We start from the raw sequence: 17,742 nt of genomic DNA, 5'->3' as shown, positions 1-17,742 counted from the left end.
GAGAGTGAGAGCATAGATTCCAAGAGCTAGTTCACCCTGGAGGGAAGGGAGATTTGTTTGATCTTTGGAGACAAGTCACCACAGAACTCCTGCAAATACCCGGGATAATGGCTGTGAGAGTGAAGGTGAGTGATTGATCCAGGATTTGGATGTGGAAGGCATGTCGCATTTGAAATGGAAGGAAGACCATTTTGAGGAGGAGTGACTTTTCCAGTTACTCAGTGGATGGAAGTACAGAGCCAGCAGTAGATCTTACAAGAAGGATGAAGAAGGACTGAAGTTGGGGCCAGCAATGCATGGGTGCATTTACTCATGAAAAGCAATTTCAGATTCACTTGTGTCAGAGAGCCTAAGAAGAAATGGAGCTAAGAAATGTCTTTGTGACTTTATAAAAAGGAAAGTCAGTGAGACCAAGCGTAGTGGAATCAGGATTTGTGGGAGTTTGGAGACAGAGAACATCTGTTAGCATGTTTGAAAGGACTACACACGTGAGATGATACATCCTAATAATAATGATATATCCAGGTCTTTGAAGGATATACTAGAAGGGGAATAGATTGAGGCTGTGTGCTTTGACTGGCAGAACAAAATGACATTGTGTGCTTGCCAGTGAACTCAGACCTTTGAGAATCTTTTACATGTCATTGCCCATGTTTCTCTGATCCTGAAGGATACACACTAATGACTGTAAAGGCATAAATTGGAAGGTTCATGAATTCCTTAGTCGTCACTTGGAAGAGAGCCTGCCAAGTAGAAATGTTTATGCTGGATTTTAAGTGAGCAAGAAATTTCTCTCTCTCTCTCTCTCTCTCTCTCTCTCTCTCTCTCTCTCTCTCTCTCTCTCTCTCTCTCATTTAGAACTCACTAATTGGTTCAGGTTGTTCTTGAACTTTGGCCCCTTTATCCTCTACTATCTTAACCTCTTTCTATTTTTCCCCCCAAGACAGGAATTCTCTGTGTATCTCTGGTTTCCTGGAACTCCCTTTGTAGAGCAGGCTGGCCTTGAATGCACAGAGATCCCTCTGCCTCTGCCTGCCAGAGTCCTAGGATTAAAGGCATGTGCCACCACCACCCAGATATTCTCCTAACCTATGTGTGGAGATTATAGGCGTTTACCACCACACTCAGTTAGGAAATAAGCTGCTCCTGCATTAAGCTCTGACATTTCGGGTTATTTCTTAAAGAAACTATGATTATCCAGAAGTGAAAGACTTATTTTGAGAGCAAGATGCTGGGTGGTGAGTCAAAGAGGAAATAATTGGAGATAAAGTTGAAAAGTTAGAGGCAGCCTGGTTATGAAGGTTCTAAGTTCTAAGAAGTTCTTGAGTTTTGATATATTTACATTTGAACATTACTTCACATTCATATTTTTCTCTTTAACAATCCTATGTGGAAGATGCTTACCATATTTTACAGATGATGAAATTTAGACTCAAAACAAGTTGTGAGGAAAAGGTCACAAAAGTTCCTTAAGGATTGTGTAGAGGCGTGACTAGGATTTCTGGTTATGAATTCATTGGATCACATTTCTCCATCATAATTAAAACTTGACTCATATTGTAAAATGAAAGTCATATACTTTAAAAACAAGTCCATATATTATTTTTTTATTATATTTTTTATTATATTATTATTTTGCTAGCAGATTTTAGTATAAATTAGCATAAAGTGGATCTAATTACTGCACAACTTTAAGGAGCTCAAGCAGGGTGATGGCCATGCAAGGTGCCAACAGATAAAAGCAATCAGTAGTCCTCCTATTCAACTGTAGCCCCAACAAATCACAATGGTAAGAGAGGCCGAAAGGTGCAATAATGGATCTTATATCAGAAAGGAACCAATAGTTACCTTACTGAACCTAAAGACTTAAGAAGGGAATTCATTGCCTAACACTACAAATTAAATCAACTGCATGTGGCTGGAATTTAGAGGACAACCTATTGCCGCTAATTTTCTAAACCAGCGTGGTATTTTAACTGCATTTTCAATATTTAACCCTATAGCCACAGATGAGTGTAGCGCTCACTCCTTGTCAAAGAAGCTTCTTTTTGAAACAGATCATTACAGAAAGGTCAAAATACAGAAGAAACTGACCACAGGGCACTCACTTCCAGTTGACACATTTGCAAGACAACTCCTACACTTTAAGGCTCAGGGAACTCCTAGAGAGCAGGGATGGGAAGCTTGTAAGAACTACAGGACTGAGACTTCTGATTGTTTAGTCACTTCTAAATAAGTAAACAAACAAACAAGACAAAACCCAAACAAAAACAGTGTATGTTGGGTGGTCAGTTCTGGGAGGAGTTGAAGGAAAGTCTGGGGCTGGATATGATTAGGACATGTTATATGAAGTTCTTTAAGAATTAAAAAAAGCATTTAATTTTTTGTTCATATTTAGTAGTAGAGGTCAAGATCATGATGGAGAAATCCACAGAGACAGCTGAACCAAGCTTGTGGAAACTCAGGAACTCTAGATGGACAGCCTTGGAGTCTCCATGGGGCTGGACTAGGACCTCTGTATTTGGGAGACAGCGGTGAAGTTTGGACTATCTGTGAGGCACCTGGCAGTAGAACCAGGATCTATCCCTGGTGCGTGAGCTAGCTTGTTGGAGCTCATTCCCTGTAAACTCTGTGGTGGGATGCAATGTTCAGCCTTAATGCACGGGGAGGGACTAGGTCCTGCCTCAACTTAATGTTGACTCCTCATGGGAGCCCTTACCCGTTGGAAGGAGTGGGTGGGAGGTGGGCTGAAGGGGAGAAAGGAGGGAGGGAGGAGGGATGGGAGAGAGAACTGTACTCGGAATGTAAAATAAAATAAAATAAAACAAAAAGATTTGGTAAAGCCAAGCATAGGGTGTGGGGAGAGAGATGTCGGCAAACAGATGGAAAGGGCAAAGCAAAATTGTGTGAAGGAGAACTTCACATAAACTGGGGCCTATCTGCCCCTGAGACAAAAGGAAGAGGACTATCTGAGATTACTGTGTCAGGACTCCAGAACACACCCTCGCATGCTTGGCAAAATGGTAAGGAAGGACTTAGGAGAGCTTATTTGAATGGGGACTTCAGCTTTCCTTTGAAAGAGGATGTGTGTGCCTGCGTGGAAGATGGAAGAGGGGTGCACACTCAGTTCCCAGAGCCACTGTCTAGACTTGAGGCAGACTGGGAGCAGACGCAGGCTCGTTCATCAAGAGCACGAGCTAGACCGTATTAGGACCCAGTGAACAGTGTGGCAGGCTGTTGGAGTGGGCATTCTTTGTGCTAGTGGACCCGATGGGTTCTTTCTTATGAGTTGGACACTTCTATTGGCGCCTGGCACATTTTGGAGAATTGGGAACTAGGTTGAGAGTACAAAGACCAAGAAGGCATTTGGAAATAGTGTCTCAGAAAAAGCCAGGGGAGAGGGAGCAACTGCGGGGCAAACAGGCAAAGACTTCTCATTGGGGTGAGACAGAAACACACGCTAGGGGAAGAGGGTCTCTACAGAAGGCTGGGTTAAACGGCATGCAAAACCTGAATTATCTCTGTCTGCTAGTTACTTGTCTATGAAGACTGGTGGGCCCCGGGAAATTTTTTGGTTCCTTGGAACCCACACTGAGAACACAGATGCACTTTGCCGAGGAGACACCTTCCACACACGAGTCAGGATCATTTAAGGATTGAGATGTGAACAACAAAAGCGTGCTTATTCATAGAAATGTAACTTAATCCTAACCCCTTTTAAGCTTCTTATTGTGCCTTGTTACTTGATGGGACTTGGTCTGGCAGGTCTCTAGTGTTCAAGAGGTTATATTTTCAGAAAATAAGGATTTTTTTTTTTTTAACTTGAATGTTTCAAAATGCTTCCATGGCATGTGAAGAAAGCCTCTTGATTAAAGTGTTTGTAGTTTAGGTTAAAACCTTTCTTCTTTCCAAAGAATTTAGAGTTCTGGCACAAACTAAAAGGGTTAAACTACACCTGCGCCCTTTCATTGAGCTGTGAATATCGTGAGTGGAGGCCAAAATCTGAGTCTGCCTGTGAATGTTTGGTAACTTCTTACTCCCTCCTGCACGCTTTGCCCCACCCCAAATATCTCATGATATAAATATGTTACTCATTTATCAAGTATTGTGTTGCGATGAAGCAAATTGGTGGTTTTGACAGCCCTCCATTAGCGCAGAGAGAGCAAACCTGTAGCGACCCAACTTGTGCTCATTAATCTGCTCTTTGTTCCACCTGCTCTCTCCAGAGCCACTTACCAGAGGCCGCCGGCAATGGAAGGGCCGGCTATTTATACACACAGAACTTGTCCACACCCTAGCTAAGAGGAGACCCTCCAAAGCCACACATTATTAGTTTCTGCGCTGAGTGTCATTACTCCAGGCTCCTGCTTCTCTCATATGTATCCTCTTCAGATAAGTAGCTCTGGGGGGCGGAGCTAGGCTGTGCCTTCAGCCGCCACCCCAGCACCCAAAGACGAGAGAGAGAGAGAGAGAGAGAGAGAGAGAGAGAGAGAGAGAGAGAGAGAGAGAGAGAGGGAGGGAGGGAGGGAGGGAGGGAGGGAGGGAGGGAGGGAGGGAGGGAGGGAGGGAGGGGAGAGGAGAGAGGAGAGAGAAGAGGAGAGAGGGGAGAGGGTGGAGAGAGAAAGAGGGGGAGAGAGGGGAGAGAGGAGAGAGGAGAGAGAAGAGGAGAGAGGGGAGAGGGTGGAGAGAGAAAGAGGGGGAGAGAGGGGAGAGAGGAGAGAGGAGAGAGGGGAGAGGGTGGAGAGAGAGAAGGGGGGGAAAGAGAGGAGAGGGGGGGGAGAGAGAGAGAGAGAGAGAGAGAGGGAGAGAGAGAGCGCACTTTCCCTATTGTTGCAAGTGTTCCCAATTCTAGCCTGGGAGGCGGAGGTTTGCAGGTCAGCTCTAACAGATTTTGGCATTGGTAGTATTGACAATACCTTTTTCTATGGCATAGGAGCCAAGTGTCGTTTTGAGCTAGAAGCAAAGCAAACTGAAATGAGCCTCTTACACAGACTCAATCCAGCAATCTCATCTCAATTTTGTTCATTATGCATTTGTCTTATTCTTACGGAAAATGCTTTAAGGCAAAGTTAGCACATCGATTCACTTCCCAATTTTATATTTATTAAGAGCCTATGATGTACCAGGCAGCAAGGTTCTAATATTATAAGAAAAAAAGGCCGGAATCACTGCTTCTCTGAAAGTTATTTTCTAATGGAAAAAGACAGAAAAACTTGTTAGGCAAAAGCACGGCTGTTAACATATAAAATTACAGTTTCACATATTTCATAATTCTGCTTTGAAATAGTGAACAATGGCATGCCATCTTACAGCTTAAATCGCAGAGGCGATTTCATGTGTGGGTAACTTCCACATGGTCTCACCTTACAGGCACAGACTTTTCCTTATCCTATTTCAAGGACCAAGCCTGAGTTGCAGAATGGGTTGTGAAAGTCTGGTGTCACCAACTTCTTAAGTGCTCTGACAAAGTGATTGGGAGGGGCAGAATCTCAAACCACAGACCCAATGGACCACAGGGGTCTGTAATAACATTGGTAAAAATGTAATGATCGAGTTAGTGCCTGAAATTCTTTTATTTTATTATTTAATTAATTTCTTTTACATCCTGACAGCATTGACTGAAGTTTTTATGGAGGTAGAATCAGACACCCCACTCAGGCCTCTTTCCTCCAATCTTACTCGACTTTGCCTCTCAAGGTGACAAAGCTTTAAGAAATCCTGGGAGTAGCCCATGACCAGCAGGGTTACAGTGACAGCACCTTCTCCTGGCTCCTGAACTGTGGTGAAGGAGCATCTCAGAATGTTCCAGGCCATGTATTTCCATCTTTAAAAAACAAGAGAAGGGTTTCTATGGCTGTGAACCTAGACCAGTGATCCAAAATCATCCTTTTGAATTAAGTCTGCCTGAAGATCAGAGAGTAAAACAGTCCCACTGGTCAGCCTTACAGACCAGATTATGGAAGCACACACCTTTAATCCCAGCAGCCACACTAGTTGGGTGGTGCATGCTTTTAATGATGGTGGTGCACTCCTGTAATTCCAGTCCTAGAAAGAAATATAAGATGGGAGGAGACAGCTCTTAGACACAGACTCCTTCTAAGATTCCAGGAGGCAGGATCACCATTTCGGACTGAAATCACGGTAAGAACCAGTGGGTAGCTGTTTTGCTTTTCAGATCTTCAGGTTGAACCCTAGTTTTATTAACCTGAACTAAAAAATGAGAGTAGAACTCCCAGGCCAGCCACACACAAAATTACTTTAAGATATTAACAAGGAAGCAGAATACAGTCTGTACCATTGCCCGATTCACAGAAAAAAAAAAATGTGCTCACAGCACAGATGCCATCTGTAGGCATAGTCTTCAAAAGAGTTAAAATAAATTGATAAATTCATGGAAACTTTGGAAAACTATTAAAAACCAGAAAACTGGGGGCTGGAGAGATGACTCAGAGGTTAAAAGCACTGACTACTCTTCCGGAGGTCCTGAGTTCAACTCCCAGCAACCACATGGTGGCTCACAACCATCTGTAAAGAGGTCTGGTGCCCTCTTCTGGCCTGCAGGCATACATGGAGGCTGAACACTGTGTACATAATAAATAAATAAACCTTAAAAAAAAACTAGAAAACTCAGAAATGACCACACGAAAGAAACATTTAAAGGACAAAAAGGCAGAAAAGTGACAAAACCCAAAATTCCAGAAATGTAACAACTGGGAAGAAAACACACTGAATATTATCCTAAAAGAAACAGAAGAGGGGAAAAGAAAAGATAAAAAGCAAGACATGAAGAAGGTGAGAAAAAATATTGAAAAAGTGACATTGATTAGAATAAGCAAAGATTATCCAATTTATATTACAGGAACCCCCAAAGAAGAAAACCAATAAACAGAGAACAGGAAAAATTAAATATACAAGTCAGGAAAGCTTTTTTGGGAAAAAAAATCAGCCTTATATTAAAAGAGAAAATACTTGGGAAAATTGGTTCAAAAAGCCAAACTAAGACAGATTTTATTAAACATAATAATCCTGTGGGTATTCAAACTGAAAAAAAACAACCCATATGTTAGAAAAATGAAAACCTCATTATCAGTTCTTTCAAGGACAATGTGCTAGACAAAAAGTAATGGTCTAACATAATTAAAATACTTCAGGAAAATAAAGCAAACACCTGCCAAACTCATCTTTAAATGTGAGAAGTTTGGCCAGGCCATCATGGCATCAGTCTTGTGTGTCTGCAGGAGAGATCCTCAGGAGAACATGAATGAGATGAGCACAGCGACAGGAGGGGCCTTGATGTCAAATCAGCACGGATGAATCCGACTCAGGGGATGGGCGATGGAGCATGGTGAACCAGGGATGCATTCCGCAGGCAGAAGGATGAAGTATAAAAAAAAATGGCTCCAGGAAACACGGCACTAGATATAAAATACAAAACCAAGGAATAGTCTGGCAAACTCCTCCATGTGGAAAGTTGTCTTGCTAGAGACGTTTTACAGAGGATTTGGAGGCTGAGCAAAATTGTACCAGTTGTTGAAAGCAGAGCAGGAAATGGAAGGTAATGCACAAATTTTTATTTATTTTTACTTTGGGGGATTATAATTACATAATTTTCCCTTTGGCATTCCTCCCTCAAAATTCTTCCATATACCCCTCCTTGATATTTTTCAAATTCATAGCCTCTTTTTTTCATTAATCATTGTTACATGCAGCATACATATGAATAAATGTTTATATTCCTAAATATAACCAGCTCAGTCTGTTAATTGTATGTGAGTTTTCAGGGCTATTTGGCATTGGATAACCAGCTGCTGTCCTATTCCCTGGGAAAAACTGTCTCCCACTCTCAGAACTCCTTAGTTGCCTGTAGTTCTTTGTATAGGTTTGAGCTCTGTGTTCTTTCTCTAGTTCACTTTGGCATGTCTATTGCTGTCTTTCTTGTTCATCTCATGTTTAGGCAGTCACATTGGTGAGATTTTTATGGGTATAGCTTCTGATACTACTAGGGGACACAGTCTCTCAGCAAATTCCCTGATCCTGAAGCTCTAGGAGTCTTTTTGCCCCCTCTTCCTCAATGTTTCCTGAGTCTTAGCACTGGAGTGTTTTGAAGTTGTAGCCACTGATACTGGACTCCACCCACTGTGTTTTGATTGGTTGTGGTTTTCTGTACTGAGATATATATATATATATATATATATATATATATATATATATTGCAAAGAGAAGTTTTCTTTGTTGGATGATGCCACTAAACTTACCTGTGAGTATAAGAAAGAAGGCATATTTTGAATGTAGTTAGGGATTATGCTAATTTAGTAAAGTGATGAAAACTATTTCCAGCATAAGCAGAAAATTGTATGGGAGCATAAATATTATCATAGTGATATTACTTATATATAACTTTATCTATTGATGAATGATATTTACATAGTCATAATTTTGAGGTAGTGAATGCAACATGCAGCAGAAATAAGATAAATTATGTCTGGGGAGTAACAAAGGAGAAGAAATAGGATAATTGAACTATTCATGACGTAAAAAGTAGATAGCTAGCCGGGCGGTGGTGGCACACGCCTTTAATCCCAGCACTTGGGAGGCAGAGGCAGGCGGATCTCTGAGAGTTCGAGACCAGCCTGGTCTACAAGAGCTAGTTCCAGGACAGGCTCCAAAACCACAGAGAAACCCTGTCTCGAAAAACCAAAAAAAAAAAAAAAAAAAAAAAAAAAAAAAAAAAAAAAAAAAAAGTAGATAGCTAGTGAATCAAGAGGTAAATTTGTTAAGGCTTGCACTTGAAGGGTCTGCCACTGACTCGTGTGTTTAAACCCTTGGTCTCCAGCTGACGGGTGCTGTTTTGGCAGGTTTTGGAACCTTTGAGGTGGATTCTCTGGAAGAACTGGGTTACCCCACCCCACCCCACCTCACCTTCTCACCCCTCCTTCTTCCTGCCTGTAGACAGAATATGATGACTGACTCAAGTTCCTGCCACCAAGCCCTCCCCACCAGGGTGGACTGAGCCCAAGAAACCCTCTCCTCTTAAACTATCGCTTGTCAGCAACGAGAAATATAACCAACAAAGACTATAGGTATACACACTGGTGAAAAGCAGAAACAGTCAAAGTCTTCAGAAGCAACATTCCTTGGGAAGAGGAAGGGAAAGGTTGGATGAAGGGCCCATGTTTTGGTTATGAGCCTTTAAGTCTTATCTTACTTTTAACTGTTTTGCAGGTGAGCTTTGGTAGCGCATCTTAAAAGCTCAAAGCCTCCACTGGGTTGCAAGCCAATCCAGTTTTAGTGCCGTCCACTTGTGGGTCCACATCTCTGCTGATGAGCGACCTCTCTAGGCATTCTGTTTTACCTCTGATTGTTCATCCTTTGCTTATGGACGTGGAGTCTTTTTTTTTTTTTTTTTTGGTTTTTCGAGACAGGGTTTCTCTGTGGTTTTGGAGCCTGTCCTGGAACTAGCTCTTGTAGACCAGGCTGGACTTGAACTCACAGAGATCCGCCTGCCTCTGCCTCCCAAGTGCTGGGATTAAAGGCGTGCGCCACCACCGCCCGGCGAGATGTGGAGTCTTTAAATTCCCTCCAAGTCTGATCAAAAATCACTGACTCCTGGACTAACTCGGTCCGGGAACAATTAAGGAGGTCACTCCCCAACTTGACTTTGTTCTTCCCAGAAAACTGAGTCTAGCCAGCTTTATCCTTAGTGTCGGTGTCTGAACTGAATCTCCTGCCCTGGTGATGTTTTTTTTCCCTATGGCTACAGAGGGAGGCTCCCAGGAGTTCGAGTTGGTCTGGCCATCTCCCACAGCTCCTGTATCCACCCCCAACTTCTCACCTTGGTTTTAAGCATTGGTGGGAACCAGTACAATTTACCTTGCCCTCTGCTGCCCTCTGCTGGCACAAACTCGTCTTTTCTGTTCGCCCTTCCTGCCCTGGCACCCCTGGTCACAAAAAGAAGTTTGGGGCACAACTCTCCTGAGAAAATCCTTTGTTTCCCCGCGGGTGTGCACCTATGGACTTGAGACATTCCACATTGACTAGCCTAGCCCTATCTGTTAGAAATGCAAGACTCTTGACCCTCCCCTCCCCCGTTTATTGAGTGAGAATCTGTTATTTTAGATTCCTAGTGAATCACATGCTTCTTAAAGTTGTTTTAAGCTCGGGCTCAACCAAAGGTTAGGAAATAATTAAAGTCCATTTTCGTCTTCTTAGCCATTTCCGTGGCCACTGTAGAATGCATTTTATTCCTGTTTGTTGGTCACGTGAATTGTGTACCAGATGTTTTGCACAAGAGAGACAGCCATCTGAAATCACAGAGGACAGAAACAGCATACACAGATTCTTAAGACAAACAAAACTCCCACACTGAAAGTATGGAATGGGACTAAAAAGATAGCTCCTGGCCAAGAGCTCTTAGAGGACAGGACTCTATTCCCCACACCCACAAGGTGACTCACAACCATCTGTAATATAAGTTCCTGAGAATCTTCTACAACTTCTGGTCTCTGGGCATGAGGAAAAAAAGAAAACATGCACATAAAATAAATTAATTACCTAAGGGATGTTGTGAGATCCTCACACCCAGGAGACTGCAGACCAATTTGAACATGTCTATTTGTGCCTGCATAAGCACAATTGGTTAGCTCAGAGAGGTTTTCTGGAGTGAACGTACTCAATGGCAGGTCATAAAGACCTAAGCAATTGATTGAGAGTCCAATCTCTCTTAGCACTCTCAACAATCCATCAGTAACACAAAGTCTGAGATGCTTTTTCTTTCAATTCAAGACTAAGTCATTTTCTAGAAAAAACAACAGCATCAACGACAACAAAACGAATGCTGTTTCTTAGAGAGCCGTGGAGAGCCCACTGGTCTTCCCTGAATTCCATTTCTTCCATGCACAAACATAGGAGTAAGTGGAGAACCACATTCTGAGGAATAAACATCATTTATTAGGAGAATTTAGACAAGGGTTTGAGCACCAGGGCACCGAGTGGGGGTGTTTCAAATAGAACAAGACTTTCTCCTTCAAGGACACATCTTGAGTGCTTCTGAGCTTTCACTTTCTGAAAAAGATAATAAATACAGTAAAATTGTGGATTTCTGTAAACATTCTGGCTGCTTTGTCCCAGGAGATTTCTCTTTGTGCCTTTTTGTGTGTATGTCTTTCTGTGTGTCTGTGTACAAGAAAGAAACATGTCTTTGTTATGACAAGTGGTGACGGCTGCCTTTGGGTTTTATATGAACCATAACTTCCTCACAGAGGTGCTTGTTTGTTGGAGAAAGTAGTTTGCAGAATAAAACCAGGTGACGTCGAAGACTGGGGACAACGAATGCGTCTATATTGAGTGTGTTTAAAATGTCCTGTTTTCTAAGCCCCACCCTGTTGTATAGCAAACGAACCTTTGAGAGCCATATTCACAACCTCATTAAACTCCAGAGCTGAAAAAGTTCTTCCAAATTTATTTTCTGTTCCTTTCTCCCTTCTTGCCTTGGTTGAGTTTAGGGAAAGTCAGAGAACACCAGTGAAGAAGGAAGCAGAGTGTGGGGGAGAGAATTACTTAGAACAAAGGGTTTAATTACACTGAAATACAGCCCAAGAACCAAAATAGCATTTGGGAAAAATAAAGAACTGTAGCATTTTGTACAACCTATTCTTATTATATAACCTGCAAAATGTGTGTATACACATTGACTGAATAGAACCGAAACAGCCTCTTGCTCATCACGACTCCCTAAGAGAATATTTATGTGAGGGACTTAAAAACGTCCTAGTAAGTGTTTTGAAACAGGATCATCTCCAAATGTACCTAATATTTATCTTTGGCAGTGTCAAGGCTGGATGGTTTACATTAGCTGTTCCCTTAGGGAAAAAAAAAACATAAAATTCTTCATCTGGCAATGGCAAATTTTGTAATGCCCAAATATGATACTTATTTGGGATATTCATTGTTTAATATTGGGAAACTGTGGAGCACATCTAGAAATGTCGTATAGTCTTCACATTCTATGTGTGTGTGTGTGTTACAAACATGTGTGTGTGTTCTATATGTGTGTGTGTCCATCCCTCATGAAGAAAAAGCCTTAAAACCAAGTAGTTCAGTTGGTATTCTCCACTAATATCTCTAGATGTTCCAATAAAAGGCCTGTTGACAAGACTGAAGGAAAATTTGCCATGGATGGTATTGCAGTGCGTGTGTCATGATAGGGTAGGATGGCGAAGGAAGTTTTTCTTGGCTTTATCCTTTGGGACTGTGGACAGGACAAGGTCCCATGCCAAACCACACGAGGGAAGAGGCATTCTATTGGAAGACTCGCTCTTTATTGCTTTTGACTTTCAGAAAGCAGCCAGTGAATCTAATTCTAGACTTGGCTGGCAATTTTTGTGTCTTCCAGAAAATCTGTGCCAGTTTAGCTTCCTAATTATTTCCATCGAAACACTATTTAAGATTTATATTTATTTTGAAGCAGCCTTTCTTTCATTTTGTTACACGAAAATAATTTTCCCCCAGCTATCTTTCCCTCCTATCAGCTGTGCTTTCTAATCTATTTGGTATGTTGGATCTGTAGAATTTCCTCATTCTTAGGAGGCAAGAACTAGATCTTGAATTGTCGCCAGTGGCAACCATGACAGAAAGTACGGAAGAATAGAAATAAGTTGGAAGATGACTGTAAAGAAGTTTAATAATTACCAGTTCACATGCTCAATCTGAAAGTAATCCTTCCTAAAATTGTTCTATAAACACTATTTTCCTTGCTTTCTTTCTGCTGGATTGTTTCCCTCCATGGGCTCTGGAGCCCTCCTACCCTTCGTTCTCACAGCATATGGAAGAAGTTGGGTGCAGCTGACACTAGATCTCCCTGACAGGGTAGTAATTGTAACCCAGATTCCGACCAGTGCAACCTGGATTTATGCTGTTATTTCTAGAAGACTGTTTCTAACTCTTTCTTTCCTTACAGCCTTCTTGGTTCCCCAGTGGCTGGCATCTCCCTTCCCCTAACACACTAGTTTTCCACATGTACACCATGTTTCATAATGTGTTTTCCCCATGAGCCTCTTGGCACTGCTTTGACCTCGGATCTTTCTAGTAGACAGCGATGTTACATAGTTTGTAAATCCCACTTCCACCCAACCATCAACCCTGTTCTCCTTTTACCCTCGGAAGAAAATTGATTTTTGACAACTACTTTTTTTGTTTCCCTCACATATATTCAAAGCAACTGTTGTTTTGTTTTGAAGGATGCCTTTACAGTTTTTATAATTTCAAGGTGCTAGTTTAAAAAAAATCAATTTAAATATGTCACTCTATGTTCTTACTTGCATGCTTTCTAAGAAGCTGGATATAATTCTTAGCTTAGTTATTCTATAGGCAAGATATTTCTTCCCTGATTTTTTTTCATAAAATTCAAACTATTTACATTTACTTATTTATTTATTTGAGTATACATATGCCAGTGTACATGAAGCTCAGAGGACATCTTTCAGGAACTAGTTTTTACCTTCTAATGTATGACACCTGTGGATCAAACTCAGATTACCAGACTAGGTGACAAGTGTGTTTACTCACTGAGCCATCCCACCAGCCCTGCTTTTTTTTTTAATTTTCTGAAGTCTGTGTATGAGAAAAATAATTTGAGCATTTATTCTATTTGATCTTCTGTGTCTTGGAGTTTCACTTTAATTTAGGGCAATTTTCAGTTATTAATTTTTAAAATATTTCTTCTCTTAGTATTTCTTATTTTCTGCTGCTGTGACAAAACACCATGACCAAGGTAACTTAGAAAGCATTTAACTGGGGGTTTGCTTACAGATCTAGAGGGTTAGAGTCTGTGACCCTCACAATGGAGAGCATGGCAGCTGGCAGGCAGGCATGGTTGATGGTGCAGTAGCTGAGAGCTTACATAAGCAGACAACAATGAGAGGGAGAAGAGAGAGAAAGAGAGAGAGACAAACAGAGAGAGAGAGAGAGAGAGAGAGAGAGAGAGAGAGAGAGAGAGAGAGAGAGAAACGCTAACCAGGAATAGCGTAGGCTCTTTAAAACCTCAAAGCCTACCCACAGTAATATATCTCCTCCAACAAGGTCACATTTCTTAGTCCCTACCCATGCCCCAACTGTTCAGCCAACTTTGGAACAAGCATTCATATATTGGAGGCTATGGGGGCCATTCACATTGAATCCACCACATTATGCAGACGTTGTTTACACTTTGGTGGCTGTCACAGAGTTCTTGGATACCCTGTTCTGAATTATTTTATTCTTTCTTCAGTTCTTTTTCTTTACAGTTCTGGAATTCAAAACTATTATGTGTATGGTGTTTTGCCTACATATGTGTCTGTGCACCATGTGTGTGCCTGGTACCTGTGGTAGCCATAAGAGTGTCAGATTTCCCTGAAACTGGAGTTACAGAGCAAGCCATCATGTAGGTATTGAAAATAAAACCGAGGTCTTTTAAAAGAATAGTCAATGTTCTTAACCATGCAGAGTCATCCTTAAGGCCCTAATGAAGCATGATTAATACAAATTCAGGGTCAGAAATTGGGGTTCATCCTGAAGATCCAAAATGCAAAACAGCCAGCCACTGGTTCTTACCTCGATCTCAGTCTGAAATGGCAAACCTGCCTCTTGGAATCTCAGAATAAGACCGTGTAGAGAGCTATTTCCTCCCATTTTATAACCCTTTCTAGGGCTGGGATTAAAGGCATGCCCCACCGTGATTAAAGGCATGCACTGTCCAGTTTTTATGGCAACTAGTACAGCTACTGGGATTAAAGGTGCACATCATTATGACTGCTGGGATTAAAGGTGTGTGTTACCATAATCTGGTCTGTAAGGCTGACCAGTGGGGCTGTTTTATTCTCAGATCTTCAGGAAGGTTTGTTTTTTTTTTTTTGTTTTTTTTTTTGGTTTGGTTTTTCGAGACAGGGTTTCTCTGTAGCTTTGGATCCTGTCCTGGAACTAGCTCTTGTAGACCAGACCAGGCTGGTCTCAAACTCACACAGATCCACCTGTCTTTGCCTCCCAAGTGCTGGGATTAAAGGTGTGCACCACCACCACCTGGATCAGACAGTCTTTATTTATTAAAATACAGTTGAAATGCCACTCCACCCTAAGATTTTTGTTTTTGAATCCTGAAGCTCAGAGGTTCTTTCCCTGTTGGACTCATCGATGATGAAGAGAGAGTTTATTTTGTTTCAATAATTTCATCTTTTGCCTTTCCTTTCGATCTGCTCGTAGTTTGGCCTTTCTTTCTTTCTTTCTTTCTTTTTTTTTTTTTTTTTTTTTTGGTTTTTCGAGACAGTTTCTCTGTGGTTTTGGTTCCTATCCTGGAAGTAGCTCTTGTAGACCAGGCTGGTCTCGAACTCACAGAGATCCGCCTGCCTCTGCCTCCCAAGTGCTGGGATTAAAGGCGTGCGCCACCATCGCCCGGCTAGTTATTCATCTTCTCTTGCATATTAAACCTTTTCCATGGAAACTTTTAGCAAATTAATTGCTTTTTTAAATTCTGTTATGATATCCCACCATACCTGCCATCTTTGACACTTCACTCTTAAAACTTGTGCTTCCTCTTTTAGAATGCCTTGTAAGTTTTTATTGAAAGTGGACATGATGTGCTGTGCAAGAGGAGCTGTGGTTTAAAAAAAGAGCTTTTAGGAACGCAATGGTAAGGTGTGGAGGAGGTTAGAATGACTAAGGATATCTAGCTAGAATCACAAAATTCAAGGAATAGAAACATTAGCCTGGTATCTTGATTTGCAGAGTCCAGACTGTTTCTCATTACTCACAGATAGATGATTTACCACTTTTGCAGTATCAGCATCCTGAGCATCCCTGTTTGATGTCATCATCGGTCATTCATGGCTACTGAGCACTGGACATGTGATCAGTCCCAATTGAGATGTGGATTTCAAGGATTTAGTATACCAAATGGATAATATGTCTAATAATTTCATAAATATAAATTAAGTATTAAAATGATATCATTTTAGAAATATTTGGTTAGATTATATTACCAAAATTAAGTTCACCTTTTTCATTTTTTTTGTGTGTGTGTGTCTACCAGAAGTTTTAAAATGACATTTATGAGCTGGGCGGTGGTAGCATGTGGCTTTATCCCAGCACTCAGGGAGGCAGAGGCAGGCAGATCTCTGAGTTCGAGGCCAGCCTGGTCTACAGAGTAACAGCCAGAGCTACACAGAGAAACTCTGTCTTGAAAAACAAAACAAAACAAAAATGTCATTTATGTAGCATTGCTCTGAACAAGAGGGTGAGAAGACCAATAACTTTATATAGAGCTGTGTTCCCTAATCAACAAAGTGACTTCATTTATGTCCAGGGAAAGTGACCCCTGCATTTGTCCATGAAGTTCACTCTACTGAGGGAACACAAGCTCTTCAATAGTGCCCACCGTAGGTCTGTCCCTTCAGCTCAAGGTCAGTCAGAAGTATTGGCTTGTATGTCAGGGTCCCACTTTCCTGGCTGCCCCTTTGCCAGCCCCTCTGCTCTTCCCCGGCCCCAGATTCAATTTGTCAATGTTACCTTGCTTGTGTGCAGGGCCTCCTGAGACAGTCGGGTGCCTAGCGCCCTGCGAATTTGTAGAAATGGTGCTGGGAGCTTTGTGATGAGGAGCATCCTTCCAGTTAAACAGAAACACCTTCCTCACACAGACATCATCTCTACTCAGCACCACGATGCTTCCTCGGTGTGCCTATTTTGAACAGATTCTTTAGGCACCAAACCAAATCCTCTTAATTGCGAATGAAGCCGAAAAAGAAGAAAACAAAACGAACAAAAACCAAAAATGACAGAGAAGTGATTTTACTTATCAACAGCTTTCTATGTCAAAGCTGTGGGATTATTTTTTTCTTTTTTGTAATTAAACAAAATGAAATTCTCAACCTATGTACTTGACAAATATGTTCATACATTTCTTCATTCATTAGTATAGTATCTGCTGAGAAGTAGGCTCTACAGTCTACCCAAGTAATTAAATCACATCCTTTTCCCTCAAAGCACTCTGGTGAGCCTCATATGCAAATGAACATGCCATGAGGCTCAATGTGCATATCTCTTCAGAAGCTTCCCCAGTCCCCGCCCAGTGGGCTTTAGAGAGGAAAGAACATTTGCTCCAAGTTGACCAAGGAATGTTCAAAAAGAAGATATAATTCTAAATTTTGAGAGATTAAGAAAGAACTTATTTTTAAAAGGTGTCTGGCAATAAAGGTCAAATAGTTAATTAAGAATGTGATATAAGAGAAGATCTGAGGCTGGGATCAGGCAGGTGAAAAGTCTTTGGACTATGACTTTGTAATAGTGGGCTGATGAATGACTCTCAGTTTCTCTCCCTAATGTTCACAAATCATATTAAGGGAGTCAAAACTCCTTTAACAGATTTTAACAACACGTACTCGATAAAAAGAATACAATATAAACACAAACTACCAGACAAGATGAAACAATCCAACAAGGAAGAATGGGGGACTCAGATGAGTGGTCCTCTTTATGTTGCCCGGTGAAGCATAAGGGATGGAGACTGTTAGGAATAGGTGAGCTGTCTCCCTCATCCCCCGGATGCATGTTTTCAGTGCTCAGTCTCTGGCTGTGGTGCTAGTCTGCAGGCCGTGCATCCCTTAGGAAGGGGGCCTGGATGGCAGTGACCAGTGTCTATGAAAATCATCCCTGTTTCTTGTTCTGGCTGGCTTTCTATGCTTCCTGGCATAGGTCTTATGAAGAGTTCTCCCATGTTTT

Source organism: Chionomys nivalis, chromosome 10 (genome assembly GCF_950005125.1).
Source record: "Chionomys nivalis chromosome 10, mChiNiv1.1, whole genome shotgun sequence".
Lineage (NCBI taxonomy): Eukaryota > Metazoa > Chordata > Mammalia > Rodentia > Cricetidae > Chionomys > Chionomys nivalis.
Note: the sequence above shows the minus strand (reverse complement) of the source record.